Consider the following 19,159-nt stretch of genomic DNA (forward strand, 5'->3'; position numbering starts at 1 on the left):
TGTCTGTTTATTCGTTATAGAACTACTGCTAGATCGCTGGACCAATCTCAAAAAAAAAAAAATCTGGAATGATAGTTAGGAACAAGGGACACGTTACTGAAGGATCCGCACCCTCTACACCTCTATTATTGTTGTGACTGAGCATTTGTTATCTATAACTTAACGTTAAATACATTCATAGATGGCGCCACATCCACACACACACGAAAACTGTATTAAATTTTCTACGACACAATATACAAACAGTGTAAGGGAGATCAGACAAATATCTAGTATATCTCAGATAGTGCGCTAGCACTCTATATGGAGGAATTCAACGAAAAGAGATTGCCATTGCTATTGCTATAATACATAAACTTAGTTGAAGTTTCTGCTCCAACAACCACAATAAGGACAGTGTGAAAAGCCCGTTTCTTGAGTTATAACCAATTCTTACTTTGACCCGTGACATTTCAGCTTTAGCCCGTAAGACACTTCTGCGGCCTATGACCGTAAGTTAATTAATCATATGGAACACTTTGGAAGAACATTACTAAATAGGTGTTGAAAACGCGTAACAGAAAGCACTACTCTTTCCAATTTTTTGTCCGCTACCTATTCCTACAAAATCATACTAACCTTCGCACAATTTATACACATATTTAAATACATACACATTGAGTTTTTAAAGCTCATACAAAACCTTGAGGAGGTAATAATGAATACTGTAATATCATGTTGTGTTATAGTTAAATTGCGCGAAAGTTAGAATTTTTGTCTTATTTATCATAACAGTGCCCAGCATAGTCAGGTGCTTAGGGCGTTCGACTCGTAATCTGAGGGTTGCAAGTGCTAATCCCAGTCACATCAAACATGCTCGCCTTTTCAAGTATGGGGTGTTACAATGTTCGGTCAACCCCACTATTTGTTTGTAAAAGAGTAGCCCAAGAATTAGTGGTGATGACTAGCTGCTTTCCCTCTATCTTACACTATTAAATTAGGGACGGCTAACGCAGATAGTCTTCGTGTAGTTTTGCGCGGAATTAAAAACAGACAATTATTACAACATCCACCCCACACTTTTTTAGTTCATAACCCTGATAAAAGACGAGTGCCTTAGTGTGTTCATAGTAAAGACAAAAACGTCAAATTCTTAAACAGAGATAAGATCTATCTTTCTATATATTATGGTTATAATATAGTCATTCAGAAGTGGGGATTTGTTGTTTTTAACGTAGTGTTTCCTCATTTGGCTTCATTTGGGTGTAATTATTTAATTTCACTAAAATATATATGTACTGATATACACATACGTAAATACAGCCACAAGCAATACTTTACCTTCATCGTGAAAAAAAATGTCCTTTTTGTGTTTTATATTCTTAATACAGTAACACAATGTGCTTGAAAAGAAATTATAAATCTATCAATTTTTTAAAATGTTGGTTATGTAGTTTATGTTTTCATTGGATCTTCAACCAAATACGTTTCTGTGTGATTAAACTTTTCAGACGTTTATCAAGTGCATTTATATCTTTAAGCACTTTTGAGCTATAAGGAAAGTAAATAGTAATAAGATAAAATAAAAAAAATATACTTTATTATCAAGTTGCTTTAAACTGCCTTTATATACAAAACGTGTAATTTTTTAAAATAATAATTGGCTCTTATAATAAGAATAATTTACCTTGCAGTACTTGCTCTGTACGTATTTGTACTCTGTAAGTACCAATAAATACCACAAGAAATCTGTACTTAAGTGAGAGAAATGTCAGTCGTAACCAGTTTGTCTTCAAAGAACGAATAACTATTTTTAAGCTATTCAATTTCCAACAAATTTGCATTAATCATAAGGTCTGAAAATGGTTTCTGCCATGCCGCTCGGAACCATCAAAGTTAATCGAGATGTATAATTTTAGTTAAACAAAATCCCATTAGCAATTGTGCCGGATTTAATAACTTGGACCAAATTTCTTTCAGGTTTACAAATTATCTTATTCTGCCTGCTTATAAAAACTCAAATATCGACGTAGGCTTATGCTTTAACCCTAAATGTTAACCTAATTTTGTCAAGTGTGATTTATCATCATTCGTACTATCACAATCATAAGAGTTGTTATTAAATTAAATCATTATTAATATTTATAATAAATAAAGCATGAGACGTGCAGGTAAATTATGAAGTTACACAATAATTACTTTCCATACATACGTATCTGTGTATATAGATACACCGTATCTAGATACAAAGTATCTACCTCTCGAAGCGCGTTTCATACTTTTACTGCCCTCCAGTGGCACAATGACATATCTATAGGCAATTACTACTAGAGAGTGGGTTTCAATACTCGTGGTATGGAGAGCACAGATGGTTGTTTAGCTTTGCGCTTAATAACAAAAAAGAATATATTTTAATAATAACAAAAGTAAGTTATAACTGTTTCTCAAAATATTTAACAGTAAAAAATAATAACCGTTGTTTTTATTATCAGTGTTGTGCTAGAAATCCTTTTAAGCATTTTTCTTTGAATAACTATAGTTTAATCGCGTATACTTTAAAAATATACAGAAAATATATGTACATTGTATATAGAGAGTCTAATACTATAATTTGATTACTGCAACTATTTGAAATGCCTTTACTACAGAAACGTTGTTTTTATCCTAAACCTAAATGTTTAATTTTGTTTACTTATAATATTAAAGAAACATATACGAAATAAAATTCGGGCCAAAAAGTTTGTGTGACAATACAAAATAAAGTGGTCGTATTACTGGTATCAACAGAGAGCGCTGCTGTAATACAGCTAATTATTTAGTGTCAAGACATTGGTAACAGATCTCACTTTAGCCGAGAGAGATTCTCTAGCTAAACAATCCTGTGTTAGTTACTTTGTCTTGCCAGTGAACTATTTAATTAATTTAATCTGCAACAACACCAAGACTTGTATATTCTTCGTCATTTTTTTGTTAAGAATAAAAATGTGGAAATATAGTTTAGTAGTCTTTATTAACCAGCTGTTTCTTAGTCTTTCAAAATTAGACGTGAAAACTGTGACATGACATGAATGTCCAACTGTGATGTCTAATGAAGGTCATATAAAGAAACTTAAGGCTAAGAGCGGGTCGTGTGCCTATAGTCAAGCTCATGATGTAAACTTGCCTAGTAATATATCAAATTTAATTGCGTGTTAAGAATTATTTTTCGAGTCAGTTTTTCTTCGTAGCTGTATCACCCATGTTTCCGCCTACTTTTAAAAAAATTCATATCCCATGCTTCATGCACTTTAAAGCACGCAAACATTCTAACAAAACGAACATTTTTGTCAACTATTAACAAGATTTTATAATAAAAAAGTGTTTTATGTTAGAATTATTCACTAGCAATAAAAAGTAACACTGTGAATTTTTTGCTATTTTACTCACCACACAATGAGAGTTCACTGTGAATTGTCTTACTATTTTTTTTCACCACACAATGAGAGTTCACTGTGAATTGTCTTACTATTTTTTTCACCACACAACGAGAGTTCATTGTGAATTGTCTTACTATTTTTTTCACCACACAATGAGAGTTCACTGTGAATTGTCTTACTATTTTTTTCACCACACAACGAGAGTTCATTGTGAATTGTCTTACTATTTTACTCACCACAATGAGAGTTCACTGTGAATTGTCTTACTATTTTACTCACCACACAATGAGAGTTCTTTGTGAATTGTCTTACTATTTTACTCACCACACAATGAGAGTTTACTGTGAATTGTCTTACTATTTTACTCACCACATTGAGAGTTCACTGTGAATTGTCTTACTATTTTACTCACCACACAATGAGAGTTCTTTGTGAATTGTCTTACTATTTTACTCACCACACAATGAGAGTTTACTGTGAATTGTCTTACTATTTTACTCACCACATTGAGAGTTTACTGTGAATTGTCTTACTATTTTACTCACCACACAATGAGAGTTCACTGTGAATTGTCTTACTATTTTACTCACCACACAATGAGAATTCACTGTGAATTGTCTTACTATTTTACTCACCACAATAAGAGTTTACTGTGAATTGTCTTACTATTTTACTCACCACAATGAGAGTTCACTGTGAATTGTCTTACTATTTTGCTCACCACAATGAGAGTTTAAATCCCGATAATCCAGATCACCATGCTTTTGTTTCCTAATCTGATGACGTTCTTCTAGGTGAGAGAAAATAAAGCCCACATTGCTCTTGAAACAAGTTCCAAATAGCTCCATGGACACTATGCCATACTGAACATCAGAAACTGAAAACAGATGTTTTATACTTTTCTTACAAACAAACACAGGCTGACTTTTTTAATTCTCAAGGAACTCGATTGCTGATAGGAAACACGTGACTGTGATCTTATGTTTCTTCTCTTTACTCTGCTGGGCATGCTACGAGTCAAAGTACGAGAGGAACAATTTATTTTCGTATATAATAAAAAATAAGTAAAATGCTATAAGTTTAGCTGCTTTAAATATGTTTTCCAACGTTTTCAGCAATAAATCCATTTCAGGAATAATATGTTCATTATAACACAGACTGTTGCGTTAAGAGAACAGTCAACACTGATCACCTGCATAAACGTTGTAATCCACCGACTGATAATTATATTCAATTATGAAACTACCTAAAATTGTGTTAAAAGAACTAAAATAGGTTAATCTCTATTTTATTATTATATTTGTTATTTTCAAACAACACAGCAAAAAAATAACCAATAATAAAAGAAAAATATTTTGCCTTATGTTTATATACAATTCATATATTATGTAGTATAAAGAAACCACACATTTTATACGTTTCATATCACTCACTTTTTCCCCTAAACTCTAATCCGAAACATGATGAATCTAATGTTTCATGGATTAAGTGTATTGTATCCTACATCATCTTGTGTATGTGATATTGCTGTACGAGTACCACATAGAGTAGAAGTGACTAGTAATCCAGTTTTGTGATTGGTCAGTTACAGAGAGCATGCGCACCGTCACAGTAGCTTCAGTGCTTTTAGCCATATTTGTTTTTATCACTGAGAGAGCTAATCCTCCATTGTGTATACTTTATTTTAGTGAACCGGTCAAACAGTCTTTTGTTTATTCTCCCATCTTTCCTTATTAAATACAGATTTTATTATTTGCAAGCCATTGAGATACAGTTAATTCATGTTTTGCTATAGCCAGTTTATTCGACCTCATATCCAACAATGCAATGCTCGCCACCACTAAACAGATGATCAGTATATTCCCAGTGTATCCAACCTATCCAATTTCATATAGTGTATTGTCTCTTTCTCTCCATCTGTGGTAAATCACCACGAAATACTTGAACATTTCTTTCTCGCAAAGATCAGGACAACACAAGCATGGTGTTTGTTCTAAATTTTGAAATACTACAAGCTATTTCTCTCGAGACAAAGTTATGTTGCTGTTGACCAGAAGTGGTATTTAATTTGTGTTCCAGCTTATCCAAAGCTTACATTCTTTCTTGTACTTTTTGTGAGTTACCATGGGATAATTTATGAAAAAAACACGATAAGCGATTTTATTGGTGGTGTATTTTAAATTTTATATATTATGTTGCTTAAAATTTTGTACTTTTTAGGGACGGCTAGCCCACATAGCCCTCGTGTAGCTTTGCGTGAAATTCAAACCAAAGCAAACTCTTTCAACGGTATAGACAGCTTGGTTAATATAACATTAAAAAAAAGATATGTTGCAATTTTAAACTTGTAATCAAATTTATCATACATATAAAATAGCTTCCTCATTTGATATTTTAATTTCAATACTTCTTTTAAGTGATTTTTACGTAATTTAGATTTTTTTCTTTACATGCAAAAATTTGAACAACTGCATTGAATATTTTGTCCATTATTTACTGTATTGTGCTGCTATCTATGGATATTTATAACAAACATTAAGGGCAGAAAAAGTAAAGGATTTAATCAATCTGGAAAGCCCCCCACTAGTACAGCGGTATGTCTCCGGATTTACAACGCTAAAATCAGGGGTTCGATTCTCCTCGGTGAGCTCAGCAGATAGCCCGATGTGACTTTGCTGTAAGAAAACACACACAATTTGGGAAAAAACTGAAAGGATTTAATCAGTAAATTAGTACTCTCACTTTGAGCATCTTCCTAATGGACATCACAGTTAGCGCATTATACAATCACTCAAGACTTCAACGCTATTCTGCCGAGTTATATTTCTTCTTTGTATGGGCACGACAAATTTCTGTTATGCAGGCTTATCGCTTGGTGAATCTAGTCCTCACTGCATATTCACTGAATGACTTATATGCACGTTATTTCCATCAGAGAGCACGATTATACCCATTTATTACATTCAATACAATTACAAACTCTCCATAACACCTCTATAAATATTAGTATAAAATATTCAACGGTTCTAAGATTCTCAAGTGTTGTATTACCATGCCAGTTACTTATGTTTGGATTCTCTAAATATCACCATGTAACGTTTTACGAGAAAAACACAAAATAACTGAGACACGTTTTATTAATAAATTCCACCTGATAATTCAAGAAATAAAGAGAATGACTCTGTTTGGTTTAAAATCAACTGTCAAACTTTCATTTACAATGACTCAAAGGTTTATAGTGTTTTGCTGTGGTTAGGGAGAATGAGAATGTTAGTCGTTCACTGGTGGATACCTATCTTCTTAGTCATTGTAATTACAGAAAAATCAATATCCTTCACTCTTTCTAAATCTGAAAGATCACACTAGTAGTTTCAACTAATTCATCCTCTGTTTTATGTTCAAACCAGTGTTAAGAAGTCATGGACAAACTATTTCAACATATCAGTATATTCTACAAACTTTTGCATAATAAGAAATTGCCGAGCTTCTTTTCTGGCGGATTGAATTTCTATAGCTGTACATGAATGGTTTGTATACTGGTGGCGTGAACCGTAACCACATTCACCTTTTTTGCCTGAATTGGTGTTCTTTTTCTCTTAGATACCTTACCCACCTTCTCAAACTTATGTGCACGAATCAATGTGAATCAAAACCAATCCTGGAAACATTACAGCGAATCTACATTAGACCTATTGGAAGTGTAACTTTTATTCCAAACATTAGCATATTTAGATAACAACTGAAATTCTTCTGTTCTCTTGAATCGTCGTCATACGTGACAAATGATCATCCCAATAAGTCTTATCTGAGCTCATAAACTTAGAAGCATATATCTGAAACATGGACGATCTTCTTATCCAAGCCGTCAGACAGAGGAAAAGGTAAGATATAAACATCACTACAACATTACCATTTAGCACTTGGTTAAGTATAGATTGATCAGTACGAGTCAATACGAAACTCTGTCATAAAAGGCTCATGACTGTAGAGTAATTATATTTTAAGTATTTCATACTAACAAGCCCTGAACCATTCAAACCAAATAACATATAATAAATTATTTAGCCCTAGGTCCAGTTACAAGTGGCAACCAGACAAAAACGATGAAAGATAAAATCTATATTTTTCTTCTCTAAAATTCTGAAAGAGGAAATCATAGTATGTATCATCATCTCACTTCTTTGTATTGACCAAAGCAAGTATCCGACATCTATCCCATTTGGCATATATGACTGCCGAGCCAGTGTCTCTAGTGGCCAGAATTACTTTTAATATTCACTTAAGTCATGCATCGCCATGTTAAAAGCACCATTGTGCAAAAGATGTTCGAGTGTGTAGCTCGTGCTGTGGCATAATATCAACACTTTTGCTTTTTTCATGAGCTAGTTCTTACCTAACGCAATGCTCAAAATGTAACCACTCTGTTTTGTGGCCAGTGGAACTGGTTTAATAAAAGTTAAACACCCTATGCAGGTTATCTACAGAAGCCATTGCAGAGTGTATCCTGGGTGGTACCATTGGATTATTGGATGCCAATACACAAGCCGCTCTAGGAGTTTCAGTATGGTCATTATTATTATTATTATTTATCCCTTCGTGATTGCTTTCCACAAAACCTAATTCAGCTCACTTGATTTTTATTAATATCAGCTAAGTAACAACATCTATTGGGTGACACTGTTATTTATATAGATGATATTATTCTGCAAATTTTTATTTTAACCTAGAATTATTTCGGTGCATTTTATTTTCTCTTTTAAAATTCTACACATACACACACACATTTATATAAATGAGTAAACCTTAATTTTGTTATTTTTATTCTACATTCTCTATGTTTTACACTCTATAATGTGTATTAAAGGAATGTTCCTGTCTGTTATTTTCAGTATTTAAATGACTGGATTATGTACTCAAAACAACTGCAGAGGTTTTTTGTTGTTTTTTGTTTTTTTAAAACAAATACTAATAAATTAGCTTAAACGATCAGCAAAACAACCATGGCTGAAAATTAACATTGAAATAACTTGTCATCTTTGTTAATATAATAATAAGTATATTGTATTATTATTATTATACCACGTACCATAAAGATAGATATAAATATATAGATGTGTATGAACATGTAGTATATATGTGTATGTATGTGTTCATAATATTTTGACAATTACTTGAAATATGTTTTATTTATTGGTAAGAATACACATATAACTTTATATTTACTCATTTCTTCTGCTCTATAACGAACTGTGGCTTTCAGGTACATAATATATATGCTGTGTATCAACTCAGCACACAGTTTTTTAATCACCGGATAACTAGACATTCGTAGACCTAGTATACAGGAATGTTGTGATATGTTGTAAGTGCAAAGAAAGAGATTAAATACGGTATGAAATGTAATTAAAAATAAACATCTTATTTAATGAACATTGAAGAACAGCTGATCAGGACTATTGTATTGTGGACTGAAGATGGAAGAAGATATATTGGAACGAGAATCAAATAAAAAAGTTTTATATTTAAACAAACTTTACTTGAAATGAAGACATTTTCACAATTAATCAGCAGGCAATAAAACAACAAAAAATTTTACTGGTTAGTTTCACTTTCATAAAAATAAATTTGTTTGTAAATACCTGTAAATTCACATTGTTTCAGTAGTCAACCAATCATGAAATTGGATCACAAGCATCTGCAAGTACTCCATGTTATAGTCGTAGAAGAGTTCTACCAATACAATGTAAAATACGATACAACAAAACTATGCTATGAACTAGTCAATAGTTTCCATGATCAATTCCTGTACTATAAAGTAACACATACGTCTTGATCCTGAATTTAACCTCAACTACATTAAGCGTGTTCCAAATCATGACTGTAGAAATTTCTTAAATATGAAACTTATACAACATTAAAGTGAAATATGTGATATTTAAATGTCATAACTCCTTCTTTCTCCTTAAGGTGGGTTCCTGTATGTGGTGAGGAGACCTCCTGGAGAAGGTTCTGTACCTTCAGTTTACCTCCTCTTGTATCTGAATATCCACCCACGTGTTTGCTTTGCGTGGCAACAGGTGTAGGAAAAGAGAAGATCCTGGTGGTTGAGGGGTCCAACCCTAACACACCGAGTACCAGTGTTGGACGTTCTCAACGGGTATTGGGGACATTATGTCTGATGCCAGTGTTTATATAGAGTGCTCACGAAAGCATATAGTTGCTGCAATGTCCTTCTTTTGCGCTGTATTGCGTCCCCTCGTAGGGCTCCATGGTAAGGAGATATTTGATTCTGAAATGCATTTTGTTTGTTATGAATTCCACAATCCATTAAAAAAAAAATCAATGAAACTTAAAAAAGCAGATTATCAAAAAACGACGACTTTGTGAAACAGTCCCATCACAGTCAGACTCGACACCTCAATTTCTCATTCTGCATTTATTATCTGAGAAATCCTCAGGACAAATATCTCCCTTTTTTATTCAAAAGGGATTAGAAGGGCTTGATGACTATTCCAAGTCAGTGAAGAATTTGAGCTCTGAAAACGTTTTGGCGGAAATATCTATATCAAAACACACCAAACTGGAGTCCATTGGGATATACCCATCCAGGTTACTCCCCACGCGACTTTGAACTTCTCAAAAGGCGTTATTGTTGAGAGGGTTTCTCCAACAATGGCGTTTCTGCGGTGCGCCGTATCTCCACTCATAAGGACGGAATAATGCTGCCTACCAATGTTCTTATTCTGAAATTTACATTGCCACGTTCACCTGCTACTGTCAAGGCAGGTTACCTAAACTGTGAGGTACAGCCATATATTCAAAACCCTCTCCAATGTTTCTAGTGTCAGCGGTACAGTGATTCAAAAACGTCTTGTCATCGTTTCTTGACGTGTGCTCGTTGTGGTGACATAGACCACGATGCCTACAAATATGAACTGGAACCACAGTGTTTTAACTGTAATGGTTCACACTCCTCGTATTTTCGTTCTTGCTCTAAATGGGTGGAAGAAAAATAGGTTCAACGTTTAAATACTGTGAACAATGTTTCGTATCCCGAGGCTTGGAAGTTATTGTTAACAACTCCATCTCGGACATATGCTGCTGCGCTCTGTTCCACTACTACAGTGGGAGTGCAAACAGATACTTCCGTGCATCCAACAGAGTCGTTCTCCAACCATGTGAAGAGTATTTTATCCTTCGTGGTTAAGAGAGTTAACGATTCAACGTGTACGCCAATCTCTATTTCCACTAATCCTTCCAGTGGCTGCTAGGATTCACTTCCTTTTATCCCAGCCTCTTACGTCTGCTTAGATCCATTTTTTCGACCCTGAGGTGTCGAACGATTATTCATTTTTGACCTCAGTCGCTGAACCCTATATCTACTGAAAGAGACTTGTCCACTTGTTCCAGGGCAGAATCCATGGAGGTAAAAAAAAAATCCCTTCTAATAATGGTTTACGACCATGTCGTAAACCAAAGGGATCTCCATATACTTTCTCTTTAAATAAAATTAGCCACATTGATACATTTGAACTGTCGAGGTTTCCGTTCTAATATGCACGACATTACGGATTTGATTGACTCTTATCACCCTGTTTGTTTCACTTTACAGGAAACGTTTTTCGATACCCTCTGCACCACCTCTCTTGCTATTCTTTTCGTTATTTTTAACCAAATCTGTTAGGAGAGTAGTTTTCCTGGTAGTTGGCGCCAGGCTATTGTCCTTCCTTTTTCTAAGCCAGGGAAGGATACCAAGAATCAAACAACCTCTTCTCGCCTACCCAGTGTGGGTTCCGATGGCACTACCACCTGATTCGACACAAAACGTCAGAGAAACTATTCTCAAGTGACAAAATTTTGTGTCTGTATTCTTTTACCTTGAAAAGACTTATGATACCGCATGCAGGTGTGGCATTTTGTGAGACTTCCACTCATATGAGTTGCATGGCCATTTACCTCGTGTTATCCAAAATTGTTTAATGGACCCATAATTTCAAGTCCATGTGGGATCGGTGTTTTCCCATTCTTTTCCACAGGAACTTAGAGTCCCTCAGGGCTGTATCTTGAATGTTACATTTTTCAGTGTGAAAATTGATGCCATAACTGCACAACTTTCTTCTAATATTGCTGAATAACTCTATGTTAACGACCTCCACATCTTGCATTAGTCATTGAGTATGAACTTTTTAAGCAGCAGTTTCAAACTACTCTCAGTCATTTACTGAGGTGTACCACAACAAACGATTTTATTCTTCTTTCTGTAAAACTGTTTGCATGTATTTTTAATGCCATTGGGGTATGAAACCCAACCCAGAGCTCTGTCTTGGTGATGTTGTTCTCCCTGTAGTCCCTGAAGCAAAGTTCTTGGAGTGTACCTTTAACCATAAGCTGATTTTCATTTCATACATTAAGCAACTACGTGTCAAGTGTACCAGGGCATTGAACATCCTCCATACCATCTCTTCCACCTCTTGGGGAGTGAGTTGATATTCTATACTGAAGATCTATCGTGCCCTTATTCAACTGAAACTGGATTATGAGTCTTTGGTATCTGGTTCTGTTAGGGCCTCGGCCTTGAAGATGTTGGATCCCGTTAACCACTAAGGGTTTTAGCAGTTCTGCACGATGGATTTCTGCACTTTTCCAGCCCAGAGTTTGCACACCAAGCCTCACGAACCTACTCTACACCTTCCCCGTTTGCAACTTTCTTTACTGTGTGCTTCAAAGCTTTGGTCCTTACCACAGCATCTCACCTGGGGTTATGTCTTCCTTCCACAGTGAGCCATGTCTTTTCAAAATAGACGGTCTGTCATTGTTCCTTTTGACCTTCATATGCAAGCATAGCTGGCTGAATTTGGTCTATTTCTGGATGATATTGCTGTCTCCTCTGGTCATCCCATTCCATCGTGACTTATTAGCATCCCCACCTGTGATTATTCTTTCAGTCATCTGAGGAAGGCGATTCGAAGCATTGTCTTCTATTTGCCAAATATCTTTCAAACCATCCTTCCATTCCCATTTATACAGATGGTTCGAAATCAATGTGGGCTCTGACATGGTCTGTTGTTGTTCAATGGTTGCACACAGGATCCCCTCTACACTACTGAATTGTATGCTATTTCTCTTGCCTTGAATTACGTAGAAGCTATGCAGTACGTGAACTGTACTATTTATACCGACTCGCTTAGCTCTCTACTGACCCTGAAATCGTTTCACGTTAGTTTTCATGCTGTTCTTGTTGATATTCAAAACTCTGTTGCCCATTTCTCTTTATGTTCCATTTCTATCCAGTTCTTCTGGATAGAAAACCACGGTTGGTATTCGCGGGAACAAGCTCGCTGGCATTGCAGCTACTTCCGTCTGATGTGGTGTTATCATTGCCGTGTCTGTGCCATACATAGACTACGGTTCTGTATTCAAGAATCGGCTCCGCGCCAGTTGGCAGTCTACTTGGAGTGAACAACGTGACAACAAACTTTTCTAGCTAAAACCTTCTGTTGCTCTTTGGCTGTCTTGTTACGTAAGGATAAAAAAGAGGAAGTTATCCTGGTCACAGTTTTTTAACTTATCATTTTATTTTATCTGAGAATGATGCACCAATGTTACAATAGCACACGTTTTAGTGTCGTGCTGTCCTTACGACTCTGAACGACAGCACCTTTTATTTCTTCTGTGGATTACTTTATAAACTTTAATAATATTAAATATTAATTTTCTTTTTGCATGAGTAAATAAGTTGAGAGGTCTTAACCTATTTGGGTAAGACAACCCTTCCGTCCTTGGAAACATCTTAATAGCTCTTCTTTGAACCCTTTTCCATAAGTCAATATCCTTTCATAAACACAGAGGACAAAAGAATGCATGGTATTCCAATTAAGTCTTCATTACTGGTTTTAAATAAAGATAATTATCTAGTTTAATATATATATCTTTAAATACCTCTGAATATTCTGTCCTTTCCAAATATCAAAAGAATGCTGTTTTGATGACCCTGACTTATTTATCATTAGGTCAAGATCCCTTTCTTTAGCCATCACAATGAGTTGGTGGGAAACCATCTAAACTTAATGCGTGATCCAAACCGTGACAACAAAAACGAATTACCTTGCGCTCACAATAATTAAGGTCATTTGAAACATATTTGTCGAACTTACCAACCGAACCAAATCATTCTTTCGTACTTCATCGTCCTTAAAGCTAGCAATACCCAATAGTTAATTGCCATTAGAATTCTTTACTAATTTGCTAATTATGCCGCTATCAACATAGTTATTAGTTTTAGTTATCACCATTAGATTCCATCAAGGAACATAGGGCCGCAATCGCTTGCGGATTCTTCAACAGGTATTTAAGTGAGTAGGTTGTTAGCCCGCTGCACCGAGCCGTCCTTAATTTAGTAGTGTAAGACTAGAGAGAAGGCAGCTAGTCATCACCACCCACCGCCAACTCTTGGGCTACTCTTTTACCAACGAATAGTGGGATTGACCGTCACATTATAACGCCCCCACTGCTGGGAGGGCAAGCATGTTTAGCGCGACGCGGGCGCGAACCCGCGACACTCGGATTACGAGTCGCACGCCTTACGCGCTTGGCCATGCCAGGCCACGCTATCAACATAATTTATGTAAAAATGAAAAACCGAGGCCCAATTACTGAGCCCTGAAGCATTCCACTAGAAAGAAGGATCCAATTTGACTACAATTCTTAATAATAACGTTTTTATTTCATCCAACCACCCTACAATACAACTGAATAGTCTTTCTCCAATCAGTACTGTTGTGATTTACTTAGCTAATATTCTATATAGCTCTTTATCACACATTGTTTGAAAATCTAAGTAAATACATTTTCTCTCATTCAGATAACAAATAGAATAATCAACAAGGTTAACAGTTTAGTAAGCAAGATTTCCCTTCTGTCGATCCATCTTATCTTTTTTTTTTCTCTTTAATGGTATTGTTGATATAGATAGTAGCCAATGCAATCACCTGAGTCTAATTATTAATTTGATATTGGTTTATTTTTATTACTAATACATAATTACTAACTAGTTTATACACTGTGTTTCGACTATGGATCTGCTGCTTTCTTCAATGTGGTTCCGAGAACAATTACATTTACAGTGGTTGTTGACAGAATATAATCTCGAGTCTCCTTGGTACAAATAATCTTCTTGGTTAGGGCACTCCACTCGCAATTTGTGAATCGTATGTACGGATCCCATCATTGGATATGCTCACCGCTTCAGTATTGGAGCGTTATAATGTTACAGTCAATCCTACTAATCGTTGGTGTGCTATCCATTCATCTAGGATTTACCCGATTAGAACTTGAATCAACTAACCATTTAACTGATTTCAAGAAGAAAATACGAACTCAGCAAACTTCTATGTTAGTTTAACCGGATGCATTATGTGACGAATTTACTATGATATATCTTTTTAATATCGATGTTTGTTTAAGTTAAATTTATATTTAGAAATATACATAGCTTATACTGTTAAATCTGTATTGCAAAATTCCCGCCTATTCTTTAAAATTATAGAAAATTCTCGTGTCTAAGAATCAACAATATATGAGGCCCGGCAAGGTCAGGTGGTTAGTGATCGACTCTTAATCTCCGTCATACCAAACATGCTTGCTCTTTCAGCCGTGAGGGCGTTATAACGTTATATGTAATCCCACTATTCGTTGGTAAAAAAAATAGCCCAAGAGTTGACGGTGGGTGGTGATGACTACTTGCCTTCTTTCTGGTCTTATATTGCTACATTAGGGACGGTTAGCGCAGATAACCCTTGAGTAGCTTTGCGCGAAATCTAAAACAAAGAAACAAACTGTTCACACTGAAACTTTTATCCTCTTATCTTATTATCATAATAATTCTGTCTTTAAGTAAACTTCCCAAATCTCGTTGATGGAAACTTGAATACTCCTTATAGTTCTGAGACCACTGTGGAACTTCTGGGGCATACAACACATTAAAATGAAGTAGTATTTTAGACCCAAAGATAAGTATGTTTGGAAACCAGTGGGAAGGTCTCTGCGCCATTTCTCCATATCTTATCATCACATATGATGACATGTGTTCATCCTGATTAGTTTTCTTTGAATTCTCTAATACTCATTCTACCAAACCATCAGATTGGTAGTAACAGAAAGATATTTGAGTCTACACCACACCTCACATTTAAAAACGATTCAGTAAACAACGTACTGTTGAAACAAATTCCCTGAACCATTTGTATTTTGTTCAATGTTCTGAACTATGCTATCCATTTGTCTTCCAATACATTAGTGACAGACTGTGTTAAGATATCGACACATTAGTGATAGACTGTGTTAAGATATCAACACATTAGTGATAGACTGTGTTAAGATATCGACAAATATAAAAGTCTTGACTCACTTCATGAAGCAGCTGATAGTAATGAGGTACTGCAAACCCTTGCAATCTACTGTATTTCACTTGTATCTTCCGCTGGATGGCATATGCAATACGGTATTCACACCATTGCTGAACACTTCGGGTCGAATGCAACCATACAAACCATTGTCCAATGCTAGCGCAAGTGTGACGATACTTTTGTGTCCTCCAATCTGTGTGTCTGCAAATCCTGACGAGTTTGTTGCCATAGCATTCTGGAGACCATTAGCTGCAGTACAGTTAAAGAAAGACAGCTTAGTAGTTTATTAAAACTGAACAACTATTTTTCCCACACTTATAACCAGCTATACTTGTGGCAAAGGTTATGTGTGTCTATGTTATGCTTTTCTATTAGCATGGATTGGACTTAACTATGCTACAAGGTAAGGACTGCTCATACTAAATTGGAGTCCCCTTGTTTCTCTTTCCAAAGCTCCTAAAGTATTAATCAATGAGCCCATGTATCAGAGGAATCTTGTACTTTATTGTTTGACAATGCTATGGGAAAAATAACTGTAGTTTGAATTTAAACATGTCTAGGATCAAGAAATTCTATGAACAAAAGGCATCCAAGTATGATAAGATAGTGTGCCTGCACTTCTGTGTTGTGGACCTAGTCAGTATATTATAACAGTCATTTTTTTGTGGTGTTGTTATCTAACATGCTATAACCTGTTTTGGATTTTAAAGTTTATTAGTCAGTTCAACAATGCACGATCCACCTAGACAGTGAACCTTCTACTATACAGTTTTTGACAACGTTGCTTGATAAAGTCTACAACTGCAAACAACTACTTTTCATCATACGATATCAACATTATGGAGTTGCGACTGTATGAGTAGTATATATAATTACAAGTTATACTCAATTATTCAATTATGATATTCTTGCATCAATTCCATTGTTGCTTGTATTAGTGTTGTAAAGGGACTTGCCAAGCCTGTAAATATTCCACCTTTTCCTAAAATATGAACAAGAAATTTCACTTCGGTGTGCATAAGTGAACATTTTATAGTTTCAAACCAACTTTACTTATCCACTGAAATATTATTCTGAGGATCTCGGTGAGAGACTCAAATGTAATAAAACACCAGAACATCATTGGCATAAACTAGACATCTCTCCCATTGCATCCACGTTAATGTTCGCTCCATTAACTTTTCAAAAGTGGCAGACACGTTGCACAGAGCATTGAGATAGCAAACAATTCATACAAGACATCTCACATTCTAAAGATAGTTTTATGTATACTTTTGCTATTCAGTTCAATATGCCAAATTTACTGCTGAACCAACGATAATCTTCTAATGTATCTAATTATTCATCTCTTGATGGAAAAGAGTGAAATCTATGGTTAGACCACCTATGCCAAAGAAACTGCTTCCACTGGAGACAGAATGTATCTCAGATCTATATGGTGCCACATGCTTTATTTATTAACCCCTAGTTGAACATATCAGTGAGTATATCAGTGGAATCTATGAAATACCGTGTTGAAAAACTCTTTGTTTTTTTCACTTTTAATTATAAAAAACTAGTAATAGCTATCACAGCTATGGCATTTTAAAGATATACACTATGGGCTATCAACGAGGTTACGTTTGTTTGTATATAAATAACCTAAATTAAATCTCTTAAGTTGTAAAGGAAGCCAAAGGTTTTGATGATCTCGTCGTTCATCTCCGAACTTTTCTGCACATTGTTTTTCTCCACATAGTTTAATCTTTCAGACAAGTCATTAACAACTTTTTCTAGTCACTGATTGTTTCTTGTCCAGCTTCATCAACTTTGAGATGATATTATCAGTATAAGATGTAACACAACATGTTTTTGAACCCATCTTACTAATCAACAACTCGCATAAAATGTTTGAGGGATAAAAGTCTAAGTTTTCTTTTACTGTTCTCTTATACTCTGATAGTTTTGCCTATTTTACTTCATTTCCATAATTAAATGATGGCACTGACAGAATGCTGTTACCAGATTTTCTACCAATGCAAAGTTGAATGGCTGTGTATATTTGAGAAAGCTTCATTGTGGCACGTTTGAGCTGAGATCATATTGGAATGACTCTGAACGTTGTAAGTAGCTTGTCTTAGTATTGTTAATTTTAAGTCATGACCTGTAATGAACTAATTTGTCATTATATTTTGATCAATGGATAACGCTTTGGTGCTTCGTCAGTATGTCTTGTCAGCCTGAAAGGTTCCTGACTTATTCCTAATTCTGTAATAGCAAGATCCTAATTACTTTGTTAACAATGTAATGAAACGTGTCAAAGCTCGTTCAGCACTGATACCTCGTCTGGTATTATAATTTAAAATATATACAAGTTATATCGTGGAGAAGATAAATTGTAAGAGTCGCTAGAGGGTTACATTATCTTAATTATTTCAGATATACTTGTGTGACATATCAACATATTATCAGCCATTATCATTTCTCCAACGTTGATTCTGATGTAATTAAATTCTTTCAATATTCTTCTTGGTTATGAGTGACCTGAACTAGCACATGGCTATATCTGAGTTCGTTAATAAGATTCTTGATGTCTCATAGAGACTACTTCAGTAAGTCGTAGGGCATTCAGCCTACTCCAAGTCATATTGAGACTTGTGTGCCATCTTATGCTCCTGACCGTGGCAATTAAACATTAAATTTTGTAAAACGTTTCTAGGGAAACTCAGAAAGTAGCCCATTAACCTTAGAGTCTTGAGGATGGATATGGAATGTGGATATATCATTCACCATTGACAACAGAAGTTATAGTTTGACTACAGGGATTAACTTTATCTTTGTCACGTTTTTGGACAGATTTTATACTTCAGTCATAATTTCCTTCTCTCCACTCCACCATAAGCGTTTCGTAGTTCTTAGGAAGCATAATTTCAATATAATAACAAAAAAATCAGTGCCAGTTAGTGAAACGAAACCGAAGTACTTTCAAAATAAAGTGCATTGACAAATAACTTGGTCTTGATGCCAAAATGTTACTTTTGTCTACTCTTTGCTATAAAGTACGTTGACATTCAATACAAAAATTTAAAATATCCACAAAAATCAGATTCAAGATTATTTAAAACCAGAAAATGAGTTATAGTGTAGTATATCACAATTCTAAACTGCATACAGTGTAGTATATCACAATTCTAAACTGCATACAGTGTAGTATATCACAATCCTAAACTGTATATAGTGAAGTATATCACAATTCTAAACTGCATACAGCGTAGTATATCACAATTCTAAACTGTATGTAGTGTAGTATATCACAATTCTAAACTGCATACAGTGTAGTATATCACAATCCTAAACTGTATATAGTGAAGTATATCACAA

General features: G+C 35.0%; 1 protein-coding gene across 1 annotated transcript in view; it reads right to left on the minus strand.

The window, feature by feature from the left end:
• Positions 1-4,262, minus strand: part of LOC143229062 (protein slit-like) — a 561,294-nt gene extending 557,032 nt beyond the window's left edge. Inside the window, exon 1 of the mRNA XM_076460805.1 lies at positions 4,117-4,262. The gene's annotated coding sequence lies outside the window, so the exon portion shown is untranslated. The remainder of the gene's footprint in view (positions 1-4,116) is intronic.
• Positions 4,263-19,159: the final 14,897 nt, after the last annotated feature.

Source organism: Tachypleus tridentatus, chromosome 10 (assembly GCF_004210375.1).
Source record: "Tachypleus tridentatus isolate NWPU-2018 chromosome 10, ASM421037v1, whole genome shotgun sequence".
Classification (NCBI taxonomy): Eukaryota; Metazoa; Arthropoda; class Merostomata; order Xiphosura; family Limulidae; genus Tachypleus; species Tachypleus tridentatus.